The sequence below is a fragment of the Schistocerca serialis genome, chromosome 1 (assembly GCF_023864345.2).
Source record: "Schistocerca serialis cubense isolate TAMUIC-IGC-003099 chromosome 1, iqSchSeri2.2, whole genome shotgun sequence".
NCBI lineage: Eukaryota > Metazoa > Arthropoda > Insecta > Orthoptera > Acrididae > Schistocerca > Schistocerca serialis.
In genome coordinates this window covers 1,205,011,681-1,205,026,190 of record NC_064638.1, presented here as the reverse complement: position 1 = coordinate 1,205,026,190, position 14,510 = coordinate 1,205,011,681, and positions in this window count along the sequence as shown.

Here is a 14,510-nt window from a genome sequence, read left to right as displayed (position 1 = left end):
TGCTGCTGAGTCGGGAGGTCGGTAAAAGGAGCCAATTATTAACCTAGTTCGGTTGTTTAGTGTAACCTCCACCCATAATAATTCACAGGAACTATCCACTTCTACTTCACTACAGGATAAACTACTACTAACAGCGACGAACACTCCACCACCGGTTGCATGCAATCTATCCTTTCTAAACACCGTCTGTACCTTTGTAAAAATTTCGGCAGAATTTATCTCTGGCTTAAGCCTGCGATAGTCGCGCGAATATGAAATCGATGGGTTCAGTGGGTTCATACAGGATCTCGTCGGTCACACTCGAATAGCGCCCGAGAGGACATACAATTTTTTTTTTTTTTTCTTTCGGCCTTGCAGGATCCTATTGCCATGTGATGTCCCTTGAATAGGGAAAGGTATTTTGTGCACCAGCACAAATATTCGCAAGGATAATACCACGTCGTCTGAAGCACCATAGACCGTCAGCACGGTGACTCTTGTCACGGCTACCACTCACGCGGCAACACAGACATGCACCCACAATGGTGTGTCCAATGGGAATACTGGATTACGGGGGTAGGTGACTGTAATTTGTGCGTGTATATTGCAGTGCAAGGGCGCTCTTACGATACTTTGTGGCTATGAGGAAGGGCCAGACGAAGGGATATGGAGTATTTTTAATATTTTGGAGGACGAATGGTGACTTGTAAGTAACTATAAGAAATTTACAGTTCCCATCCTGTTAAAATACCGACTTTTAAATCATTTTCTTGAAAGAAAAAACACCTGATTATGCTATATTTCTTCCTTTCCTGCAGAGCTAGGGGGGGGGGGGGGGAGGAGGATTGGCTCTGGTGCCCTCCCTTGCAGCCGGGTCTGGGAGCCCTTGTTGTAGTGTTATGTTAGTGTTCTATGATGAGGGCGCTGCGAGAAGGGGAAGGGAGACACGTGGTGCTCCTCTCGAATAGTTCCATCCAACGTACGGATGACCATCAATTGTATCACACGTCCTCACTTCCAAAGACACTGAGGAGTGGTTTTAGAATTTAATCCAGAGCATTAACAGTGGTGATCAGGAACTTGACGCCACTATTTCTCCGTCTCTTATCAGCCAAATATGCGAGGATTTGAACGGGCTTACAACCCAGTTGAGCGTCACTGCAGAGGCATGCGTTAGCGATCTCGGATACAGAGATGGGTGGCTAAAATAAAACTGGCCTGGAAAATATTTCATGCGTCTTAAGATAGGCAACCCAACGTACATCATCCTCCTCAAGTTGGGAAGATGTAAGTTGTGTTGAATATGGACGACAAGCAACGTTTTGTTTCCAGAATGAGATTTTCACTCTGCAGCGGAGTGTGCGCTGATATGAAACTTCCTGGCAGATTAAAACTGTGTGCCGGACCGAGACGCGAACTCGGGACCTTTGCCTTTCGCGGGCAAGTGCTCTACCAACTGAGCTACCCAACCACGACTCACGCCCCGTCCTCACAGCTTTACTTCTGCCAGTACCTCGTCTCCTACCTTCCAAATTTTACAGAAGCTCTCCTGCAAACCTTGCAGAACTAGCACTCCTGTTGGTAGAGCACTTGCCCGCGAAGGTAGGAGACGAGGTACTGGCAGAAGTAAAGCTGTGAGGACGGGGCGTGAGTCGTGCTTGGGTAGCTCAATTGGTAGAGCACTTATCCGTGAAAGGCAAAGGTTCCGAGTTCGAATCTTGGTTCGGCACACAGTTTTAATCTGCCAGGAAGTTTCAACGTTTTGTTATTTGCTACGCATCCAGGTGTTGCACTCTCAATGGTTAGCAGTGTACTTGGATAGACGAGAAAAGCAGAAGAAATCCGAAAGGCGGCATCATTCAAATCAGATCCTATCACGGCTGGTGCGCGCGGAGACACCTCCAGGCCAGCGACAGAGAACGGGCGGGCAGCGCAGGAGCTTCAGCCATTGGCTTATCGCTTCTATTTACGAGATTACTGGATTAGACCCGGCGAAATGAAGACGGATGATGATGGAAAGGGGACCGAGGAGGGAGCGACCGTATGTATGTGTCGAACTCGGGTAGCTGTGGGCGGACAGGGGCGGCTAAAAGGAAAATCTCCTTCGACCGCTGCCGTCTGCAAGGTCGCACCCTCGAGGCACTGCGGCTGACGAGTGAAAGAGTGTGAGTGATGCAGGTGGAGGGGAAGGGGGGGGGGGGTTGGAGGTGAGAATGAGGGGGAGCAGTATGACGAAAGGGGGTGGGGGTGAGTGGGGGCCACCGCGCGAGCACACGTCCTCCCCAGCTAAACCAAATCCAATTCCGGAACTCCCAACGACCTGTTCCTTCGCAGCTAAGTTGGAGTAAAACTTTTTCACCCTCGATCGGAGGCAGGGTGGTGGGCCTCTTAGGCGCCCCGCGAGTGGGGCCGGCGGAGGCTGGCGTCTGCGGCCCCGCGTGTCATCCCATTTGTCAACACGGCGCGGGGGCGACGCGCCGCTGACAGTCGGAGAGGTGGCGGCGGCAGTCTGGAGAGAAAAGGGACGCGGGAGGGATTTTTTAATGCGGCGCCGGCGCGGCAGTGTGCCAGAGTAACGTGCGGATTAACGCGATTAGCAGCCGACCCTGGCGTCAGAGGTCTCTATCGCTCCCTAATGGAATTGTGGACAGCAGAAGCTGCCAGCAAGTGTCCGCCGGTGGGGGTGGGCGTCTGGCACGAGGCGCTTCACACCGACGTCGTTCACGCAGCCTGGCTAAAGGAGATGTAGCCAACGAATGCGGCAGCGCATCGCGAGGAACCTACCGTCTTGGAATTAGCACGAATCCTCGCACAAACACACACCGCCACACTTGCGGAGTATGGATGTAGATGTAGAAACTCAGACAATCTCATCGTCTTTCGTCTGCACGCTTGAGTCCTGTATAAGAGACCTGTGTCTATGCTTACGGTGTGTGGCAGAGGGTACCTTGAGCGGGTAGTTATTTCCGTCCCATTCGTTTCACTAGCGGTACACTGTGCTTTTACTGTCAATGACACACTGGTCGTGTTTATAATCTGTACAAGTTGGTTCAAATGGCTCTGAGTACTATGGCACTTAACTGCTGAGGTCATCAGTCCCCTAGAACTTAGAACTACTTAAACCTAACTAACCTAAGGACATCACACACATCCATGCCCGAGGCAGAATTCGAACCTGCGACCGTAGCGGTCGCGTGGTTCCAGATTGTAGCTCCTAGAACCGCTCGGCCACCCCTGCCGGCTCTGTACAAGTACCGAGAGTCTTTGGAGAAGGAATGGACGCAGCTACGATCCTTTATTTTCTTATTCATGTCCATTTTTTATCTTTTTCTAACCTGTTGCTGTGAGTTGTGTAATGTGTGAATGATTTCCTTGTGTGATTTTGTGACTAGAGCGGTGATGGTTCGAAGATTCATGCGTGTTCTTGAGTCCTGCTGCCAACTTCATATCTGGGGACTATTGTTTGGCAAAGAGGAAATTCAAGTCAGAGATGCATCTGTAGTGGAGGCTGTGGAGTCTGGGTTGGCCCACAGGTTTTGTAGGGTCTGCTTCCCACCCCCTCTCGATAACTCAATGAGACCGTTGGGCGGTTACCTGCAATTTTCGTCACTCGGGTTCCAGCTTGGTAAGGCAACAGACGGACTCTGTAATCATCTCAGTCACGCTGCGTGGTGAAGTATCAGAAGTACAGATGTTTGATACCAGGTTCGTAAGAAGTCAGAGAGCGCACAGAATGAGGTTATGATTGTGGATGGGGCCGTAAACACACAACTTTATTTTTCTAAGAACCACTCATTTACACATTGCTTTAAATGATCACAGTTAAACAATACGGCTGAAGGCGTAGTTAAAGAACTTGAGATTCTTTCTGGGCGGAAGGTCCAAAACCACACCAAAAACAAGAACGGCTGAAGGCCTGGCTTAGAAATCAAAAGCAATTAAAAATAGAAAGTAATTTTTTTTTCCTTTAAAAAAAAACATGCAATTCTGAAGGCCTAACGACACTTCTGAAGGACAAATATAATTAATACACGTTAATAAACAATTCTTAAAACCAAGAAATTTCTTTTTAAACTTACAAAGGATCGGCCGAAAGCCTAATTAAAGAAATGCTGAAGGCCACAAACAAATTTGAAACAACAGCTGAAGCCCTGAACAATAAGTCAGACTAACAATGTAAAATAAACCCCTTCCTTCCTACAAAAAAATTTTCCTTCAAAGAATACACAGTTGAAGGCCTTATTAAAAGGGGTTCGCATAAATCCTCGGCTGAAGGCCACACATAACACATCAAACAACTAACGGCTTAGGGCCTGGATTACAAACAATTTCAGATAGAACCAATTTTAAGGAAACAAAATTTTAATTTAACCCGACTGGAGGCCTTTATGTAAAATTTAAAAAGAACTGAATTAATACACGGCCAAAGGCCTTGTTCAACACTTCAAACTAAAAAGAAAATCACAGTCTAAGGCAAACAGAACAAGTGGTGCTCAGAAGTGTTCCAAGGGTCGCCCTGAGAAGGTAGCTCAAACATAAGGTGAGGTGAGGTGAGACAGGCAGCCAAGAGTTGAAGTTAAATAATCGGATGGCAACCCAAACTAGGGACTGTCCAAGGACCGACCAACAATTTAACCAATTCCCTTCCGTCCGACCAACGGCACAACGATGGAAAATACCTGCCGAGGACGAGGATTCAGAAATTGGCGTTTAGAAACAGGCAAGGGAACAATATCCACTCTAAGCAAATATGAACCAAACAACTTAAAAGGCTGTCGAACTACACGCCGTACTGGACAGCATCAACACGACGAGGAAAGGCACACTGCTGGAAAACTACGCTAACGACCAGGCCAGGTAATTGGGGCGTTAACGGCCATAGGGCAGTAAATACCGCTGGTGCACTTCACTGGTAAGTAACAGTCAACTTAATAATTAATCACAGTGGGCTGATGACCTCACATATTAAGTCCCTTAGTGCTTAGAGCCATTTGAACCAATTAATCACAATACAGGAAGATGGCCGGCCGGAGTGGCCGTGCGGTTCTAGGCGCTACAGTCTGGAGCCGAGCGACCGCTACGGTCGCAGGTTCGAATCCTGCCTCGGGCATGGATGTGTGTGGTCCTTAGATTAGTTAGGTTTAATTAGTTCTAAGTTCTAGGCGACTGATGACCTCAGAAGTTAAGTCGCATAGTGCTCAGAGCCATTAGAACCATTAGAACAGGAAGATGGCTGCAAGATTTTGCCGACCCCAACACATCATACGTTGCTGCTAGCCCGAATGGCCCAGGGAGCAACAACCCCCAAATGTCACAGTAGTTGAGGCTTGATAACAGATTAACTGATCACTCAACTTCAGCGTCCAGGCTCAGTGGGCAACGAACTTCGTCACTCTCGTAGCTAGCACCTCACAATCCAACAGCGCGTGCACGCCGCCAGCGGTTCCGGCCTCACCACACGCTGCGAAGAGTTCCTCGCTGCTCCGTCCCAACCGACTGACCACCACCACACACACATTTCCAACTAACCTGGTGCGTCTAATTTAACGGCGACTTTAACACATACGAGAACGCCGAATTCATATCACTGTGTGCGTTCGCCTGTTCATTTTCTTTAGTTTTTCGTAAAATCTTGTATGTCTGGTGAATGGGTAAAGCTCTCAGTTCTACATCTACATCGACACTACGCAAACCACGGTACAGTGTGTGGCGGAGGGTACGCCGTACCACTACTAATTACGAGGGCTATTCGGAAAGTGAGGAACGACAGGTCGCGAAATGGAAATCACAGTGAAACTCAAAACTGTTTTATTTCCAACGGTTAGCTACACCTTCCAGCTACTTCTCTACACAGTCGCCACTCAGACTTAGACAATTCTCGTAGCGTTGTACCAACTTTTCAATTCCCTCGGTATAGAAGACAGCCGCCAGTGCTTTCGACAATTTTCTACTCTGCACTGCAGCTCGTTGCCTGTGTCAAAACATTGTCTTCACAGCCAGCGGTTCATTTGAGCACAGATGAACCTCAGGGCTAGCTAATTACGAGCTGTATTGTGGGTGATCGGACACTTCCCATCGAAAACGCTGCAGGAGCATCTTCGTTGCCCCTGCAGAATGCGGCCTAGAGTTGTCGTGTAGAACGAACTGCATGACAACTACGTTATGTGGATTGCATAGCTTCAGGCGAAATCTTTCGCCAGGCCCTCATACTTGGCTGGAGACGCTAACTTCTAGCCATCTTCAAATTCTCACTGTGAGCTCAGAACTGAAAAGAGCGACATGATGCGATCTACAGGCCAATGCATCTGTGCAAAGCATCATGAGATTTTCACCATATTTTCCATTTCGCGACCGATCGTTCCTTACTTTCCGAATAAGCCTCGTATTTCCTTTCCTCTTCCACTTGCAAATAGAGCGAGGGAAGAACGGCTGTCTATATGACCCCATATGAGCCCTAATTTCTCGTATCTTATCTTCGTGATCCTTACATGCAATGTATGTTGGCGGCAGTAAAATCGTTTGGCAGTCAGCTTCAAATGCCGGTTCTCTAAGTTTTCTCAATAGCGTTTCTCGAAAGGACAGTCGTCTTCCCTCCAGGTATTTAAGTTCCCAAAGCATCTCCGTAACACTTACGTGTTGTTCAAATCTAGCGGTAACAAATCTAGCAGCCTGTCTGTGAATTGCTTCGATATCTTCCTTCCGACCGACCTGGTACGTATGCCAAACACTTGATCAGTACTAAAGAGTATGTCGCACCTGTGTCCTATATGCGGTCTCCTTTACAGGTGAACCACTCTTTCCTAAAATTCTCCCAATGAACCGAAGTGGATCATTCGCCTTCCCTACCATAGTTCTCACATGTTCGTTCCATTTCATATTCCTTTTCAACTTTACGCCCAGATATTTAAATGACTTCACTGTGTCAAGCAGGACACTATTAACACTGTATCCGAACGTTACAGGTTTCTTCTTCCTACTCATCCGCATTAACTTATATTTAGAGCTGCCTGCCATTCACCATACCAAGTGGAAACTTTGTCCAAGTCGTCTTGTATCTTCCTACAATCACTCAACTCCGACACTTTACTGTACAGCAGGGCATCATCAGTAAACAAACGCACACTACTGCCTAACCTGTCCGCCAAATCATTTATGTACGTAGAGAACAACAGGGGTCCTGTCACACTTTTCTGGTGCACTCCTGACGATACCCTTGTCTCTGATGAACACTCACCGCCGAGGACAACACACTGGGCTATATTAATTAAGAAGTCTTCTGCATACTCATATATCTGTGAACTTATTCCATACGCCCGTAGTTCGTTAATAGCACCGAGCGAGGTGGCGCAGTGGTTAGCACACCGGACTCGCATTCGGGAGGACGACGATTCAGACCCGTCCCCGGCCATCCTGATTTCCATGATTTCCCTAAATCGCTTCACGTAAATGCCGGGATGGTTCCTTTGAAAGGGCACGGCCGATTTCCTTCCCAATGCTTCCCTAATCCGAGCTTGTGCTCCGTCTCTAATGACCTCGTTGTCGACGGGACGTTAAACTCTAATCTCCCCCTCCTCCTCCTTCGTCAACAGCCTGCAATGGGGCACTGTGTCAAACGATTTCCGGAAATCTAGAAATATGGAGTCTGCGTGTTGCCCTTCACCCTTAGTGAGCAGTATATCTTGTGGGAAAAGGACAAGCTGAGTTTCGAACGAGCGATGCTTTCTAAAAGCATGGTGGTTCGTGGACGTGAGCTTCTCAGCCTCTAGAAAGATTACTATACACGAACTGAGAATATGTTCAAGGATTCTGCAGAAAACCGAAGTTAGGGATATCGGTCTGTAATTCTGCGGGTCCGTTCTTTTACCCTTCTTATACATTGGAGTCACCTGCACTTTTTTTCAGTCGCTTGGGACTTCGTGCTGGGGGTGAGATGCACGATAAATGCAGACTAGGTAAGGGGCCTTTGCCATAGAGTACTGATAAGTTCTAAATTCTGGATGCTAACAGCTTATCTTTTTTTTTTCATAACACATTTACGTTTTGCGTATATTCTTACACCTGGCCACGTGTTTAATAATTCATTTTGGAATCAATCCCAATCCCATCACACTAACTCTTATAGAACACATGTTCAAAAAATTTATGTATGCTGTTAGTCGGTTCTTTTTCTCTTTGCAAGCAGAGTCGCGTTATTTGAATACAATATTATGTGGCGCGCATCCGAGATATTAACTGTGCGCCCTGTAAGGCGAACCGTACCGTTCAGCCCTCTCGTTCCCGACTGACTTGAGAGTCCGAATCACTTCGCTTCGCAAAATGTCCAGACACTCTTTGACCAAAATGGTACTGAAACAGAGGATGACAGACTAAAGGCCGAAATACTAAATGTCTTTTTCCAAAACTGCTTCACAGAGGAAAACTGCACTGTAGTTCTTTCTCTAGATTGTCGCACAGATGACAAAATGGTAGATATCGAAATAGGTGACAGAGTGATAGAAAAACAATTAAAATCGCTCAAAAGAGGAAAGGCCGCTGGATCTGATGGGATACCAGTTAGATTTTACACAGAGTACGCGATGTAACTTGCCCCTTTCTTGCAGCAATGTACCGTAGGTCTCTAGAAGAGCGTAGTGTTCCAAAAGATCGGAAAAGGGCACAGCCATTTTCAAGAAGGGTCGCGAACAGATGTGTAGAACTATAGACCTACATCTCTAGCGTCGATCAGTGGTAGAATTTTGGAACACGTATTATGTCCGAGTATAATGACTTTTCTGGAGACTAGAAATCTACTCTGTAGGAATCAGCATGGGTTTCGAAAAAGACAATCTTGTGAAACCCACCTCGCGCTATTCGTCCACGAGACTCAGAGGGCCATAGACACGGGTTCTCAGGTAGATGCCGTGTTTCTTGACTTCCGCAAGACATTTGATACAGTTGCCCCCAGTCGTTTAATGAACAAAGTAAGAGCATATCGACTATCAGACCTATTGTGTCATTGGATTGAAGAGTTCCTAGATAACAGAACGCAGCATGTCATTCTCAATGGAGAGAAGTCTTCCGAAGTAAGAGTGATTTCAGGTGTGCCGCAGGGGAGTGTCGTACGACCGTTGCTATTCACAATATATATAAATGACCTTGTGGATAACATCAGAAGTTCACTGAGGCTTTCTGCGGATGATGCTCTAGTAACAATGGAAAATTGTACTGAAATGCAGGAGGATCTGTGCCGAATTGACGCATGGTGCAGGGAATGGCAATTGAATCTCAATGTAGACAAGTGTAATGTGCTGTGAATACATAGAAAGAAAGATCCTTTATCATTTAACTACAATATAGCAGGTCAGCAAATGGAAGAGGTTAATTCCATAAATTATCTGGGAGTAGGCATTAGGAGTGATTTAAAATGGAATGACCATACAAAATTAATCATCGGTAAAGCAGATGCCAGACTGAGATTCATTGGAAGAAGCCTAAGGAAATGCAGTCCGAAAACAAAGGAAGTAGGTTACAGTACACTTGTTCGCCCACTGCTTGAATACTGCTCACCGGTGTTGGATCTGTACCAGATAGGGTTGATAGAAGAGATAGAGAAGATCCAACGGAGAGCAGCGCGCTTCCTTACAGGATCATTTAATAATCGCGAAAGCGTTACGGAGATGATAGATAAACTCCAGTGGAAGACTCTGCAAGAGAGACGCACAGTAGCTCGGTATGGGCTTTTGTTGAAGTTTCGAGAACATACCTTCGCCGAGGAGTCAAGCAGTATATTGCTCCCTCCTACGTATATCTCGCGAAGAGACCATGAGGATAAAATCAGAGAGATTAGGGCCCACACGGAGGCATACCGACAATCTTTCTTTCCACGAACAATACATGACTGGAATAGAAGGGAGAAGCGATAGAAGTACTCAAGGTACCCTCCGCCACACACCGTCACGTGGCTTGTGGAGTATGGATGTAAATGTAGATGTAGATGTAGAGGATATCGAGATGCACACTGGAGCCTGCTTCCACTCGAAGCGTGCAGGCTGTTTAACAAACCGCAACCTCATTTGGTTAGTCCCTAGTGTATAATAATGTTTTTTTTCTGTTCTTGCAAAGAAATTTCTTCATAATATATGAAACTAGTACCACACTGTCCACTCGTTTCTCAGTACCTATCACTACACACAGCGCACACACATCACTTCACAACGCTTCGCCATATACGTCATCAGCAGACATCAGGACCATGCAGACGATTTTGGTTTCCTTTTTCTGTAGTGCAAATTCCCATTTCCTTGTCTAAAAATAGTGAGACGGTATCACTCTATAAAGGGTGTAATGTAGATCTCACGGAGAGGATAAGATACTGGGCTACGGTGTAGGATTTTCCACAGACGAGTATATATAATGCAGTGAAAGTAAGTTGCCAAATGTCAGAGATGTTTATTATTATATACTTGGGCTACACATTTACCCAGGCCCTGCTCGATGTTATCTATCTTACACCGTTTTTGAATAAATATGTTTTACTAACATCTGTAAACTCCTTAGGCAACTGATTGTACTATTTCATTCCTCGGTAGAAAATGTTGTTCTGAGATTTGCGTTTATTCTTTATTGGTAAATGTAATCATTAACGATCTTTTTACTTAGTAGGACCGAGCGAGGTGGCGCAGTGGTTAGACACTGGACTCGCATTCGGGAGGACGATGGTTCAATCCCGCGTCCGGTCATCCTGATTTAGGTTTTCCGTGATTTCCCTCAATCACTCCAGGCAAATGCCGGGATGGTTCCTCTGAAAGGGCACGGCCGACTTCCTTCCCTATCCTTCCTTAATCCGATAAGACCGATGACCTCGCTGTCTGGTCTCCTTCCCCAAAACAACCCCCCAACTTAGTAGGAGTTTCTTTGTGCAGAATTTTCAAGGTTATTTTTGATGTGATAACTGGTTCGTAAGAGACTCACGCTAAACTGTCCTTAAATTTTCCTCCGTTATCTGTGATTTCCAACAGGTATCATAAACACAGGTGTCCGCCAGGTCCCCAGTGACAGATTTTAGGTATACCTGCATCCCTCGAGTGAATGCCAACATGCAGCCTCATCGATGTGACATCACCAGGTTTTGTAAAGAGCGATACGTGGTCAGGGCGTGGAGCGGGCGGCGAGCTAACGAATTGTAATCAGGAAATGGAGATGAATGTGCGTCGATTGGCCATCTCCAGCCAGCGGCAGTTTTAGAGGGGCGTGGCGACTCCGATTTGGGTCTAATTGGAAATTTCCGCCCATTGCAAACTCTAGGGTGGACGGACGCAGATGTAGCCCAGGGGTAACGTCGGCTCCCACAAAATGTGGAGACCTCCCGTGTCGATGGCGCTGCTGGCGCTGTGATGTCCTTAGGTTAGTTAGGATCAAGTAGTTCTAAGTTCTAGGGGACTGATTATTATTGTCGTATGCATCAATTACAGTAATACACATTTAGCAAGACAAAGAAATATATATATAAATGAACATGTGAAATTATATGTAGTACACAAGTTTTAAAACGGCTCAGACTACACTCGGATGTTGATAGATTCGATCCAGCGAACTGCCTCGTGGGATGCTTGATGGAACTTCTCAATGGCACCAGGGAAGCGTCTCATTGGACAGCCATTCACAATGTGGCTCATTGTTTGGGTGCCACCACAGTCACACACACTGTCACTTGAAAAGCCCCACTTGTGCATGTTGTGTTTGCACCTACCCTCTGTTTAACTGCACCCACACCTCCCTGGAACTGGAACTGTTGGATTGTCTACAAGTTCGTGGTTTCTGGTTCTTGTAGCTTGCAACTCACGTTTCCACTCTGCGTCCTGATCGAATCCTGTGGATAGCATTTGGACTCCCATTTCATATGACCTCAGGCGCTAAGTCCCATTGTGCTTAGAGCCATTTGAACCATTTTTGAACATACTGTCGTAACAGTCCTGCCCTTTTTTTAATGCACTGCGACAACAGTGCACCAAGCGGGCCGTATGCTACGCCGTGGAGCACAACATCCGACGAACCCAAACAGTATAATTCAGATTGATTTATAGCGCGATTTTACGAAATGTAGCGTATTTAACTGAATAAGTAGGAGCAACAAGAATGCCATGGCATTTGTCATTCTAAAGGTTTCCTAAGGACCACAAAAGGTATGGAATAGCGCATCACAGGACTGTTTAGTTACGGTTTTCTTGTAGCCTATAGACATTTGCGGAAGAATAATGTTTCCTTATAAGAACAAGAAACAGAAGTGAAATGAAATGTCGTGTGACGAGGGCCTTCCGTCGGGTAGACCGTTCGCTTGGTGCAAGTCTTTCAATTTGACGCCACTTCGGCGACTTGCGTGTCGAAACAGAAGTGATTCAGGCGTTCCCCAAGGTAGTGTTACAGGCCCTTTGCTGTTCCTTATCTGTATAAACGATTTGGGAGACAATCTGACCAGCCGTCTTCGGTTTTTTGCAGATGACGCTGTCGTTTATCGACTAATAAAGTCATCAGAAGATCAAAACAAACTGCAAGACGATTTAGAAAAAATATCTGAATGGTGCGAAAAGTGACAGTTGACCTTACATAACGAAAAGTGTGAAGTCATCCACATGGGTACTAAAAGGAATTCGCTAAACTTCGCTTACACGATAAATCAGTCTAATCTTAAATACCTAGGCATTACAATTACGAACAATTTAAATTGGAAGAAACACATAGAAAATGTTGTGGTGAAGGCTAACCAAAGGCTGCGTTTTATTGGCAGGACACTTAGAAAATGTAACAGACTTACTAAGGAGACTGCCTACACTACGCTCTTTTAGAATACTGTGCGCGGTGTGGGATCCTTACCAGGTAGGACTGACGGAGTACATCGAAAAAGTTCAAAGAAAGGCAGCACGTTTTGTATTATCACGAAATATGGGAGAGAGTGTCACAGAAATGATACAGGATTTGGGCTGGAAATCATTAAAAGAAAGGCATTCTTCGTTGCGACGGAATCTTCTCACGAAATTCCAATCACCAACTTTCTCCTCCGAATGCGAAAAGATTTTGTTGACACCGACCTACATAGGGCAGAAGGATCACCACGATAAAATAAGGGAAATCAGAGTTCGTACAGAAAGATATGGGTGTTCATTCTTTCCGCGCTATACGAGATTGGAATAATAGAGAATTGTGAATGTGGTTCGATGAAGCCTCTGCCATACACTTAAATGTGATTTGCAGAGTATCCATGTAGATCTAGATGTAGATGTAGACCGTACACAGCAGAAGAAATGACGCATTCCAGAGAGATGTCCTATATCTCTGCAATAAAGTGAAGTTTTTTTCATTACACTTCCAAACAAACGAGTTTATCACTGCTTAAAGTAGGTATCCAGGATGGAATGCAATACCTCCATTATTTAACGTACCAGACGAGGCACCATTACTGTGGCTGAAGAAAAAATTACCACACAGGCTTGGTAATAAAACGACAAATTCAACAGCAACTAATTACGCAATTGTAGCTACACCAGAGCCATGAACGCCAGAATATGTCAGCACAATCGTCTTTTGAAGATAATATAGGTATGTTAAACAATACGCGTAAATTACACGATCGAATGAAATGCACGAATGAGTAACTCTTTAGTCTTCGTGCAAAATTGTTGATCGATAAAGAAAGTGTCAGTGACAAAAAATCAGCAACAACAATATATCCATTTTACGGAAGAAATACTATTTATAACTTCCTGTTTCCACTAGAGCAAGTTGCAATTTTTTCGATTTCCAGAGGATTTCTTCATGATTTTTGGTTCTGTTTGCATTTATTTTACGCTTATTCAGATGTCTTGATGTTTTGGTTGCACTTGGGACACAAAAATATGACAACGATTTTGTATACAGCTAGTGCTAGTGTTAGTTCTGCAAGGTTCGCAGGAGAGCTTCTGTGAAGTTTGGAACGTAGGAGACGAGGTACTGGCAGAAGTAAAGCTGTGAGGACGGGGCGTGAGTCGTGCTTGGGCAGCTCAGACGGTAGAGCACTTGCCCGCGGAAGGCAAAGAACCCGACTTCGAGTCTCGATCTGGCACACAGTTTTAATCTGCCACGAAGTTTCAACTATTTTGTAAATTAAGAGAAAAAGAGTTGAAAATTGAAACACGTATGTATTCAGTAGCAGCAATGGCGAGGCATGACAGAATCTGTGACCAGAGAGTTACACTCCTGGAAATGGAAAAAAGAACACATTGACACCGGTGTGTCAGACCCACCATACTTGCTCCGGACACTGCGAGAGGGCTGTACAAGCAATGATCACACTCACGGCACAGCGGACACACCAGGAACCGCGGTGTTGGCCGTCGAATGGCGCTAGCTGCGCAGCATTTGTGCACCGCCGCCGTCAGTGTCAGCCAGTTTGCCGTGGCATACAGAGCTTCATCGCAGTCTTTAACACTGGTAGCATGCCGCGACAGCGTGCACGTGAACCGTACGTGCAGTTGACGGACTTTGAGCGAGGGCGTATAGTGGGCATGCGGGAGGCCGGG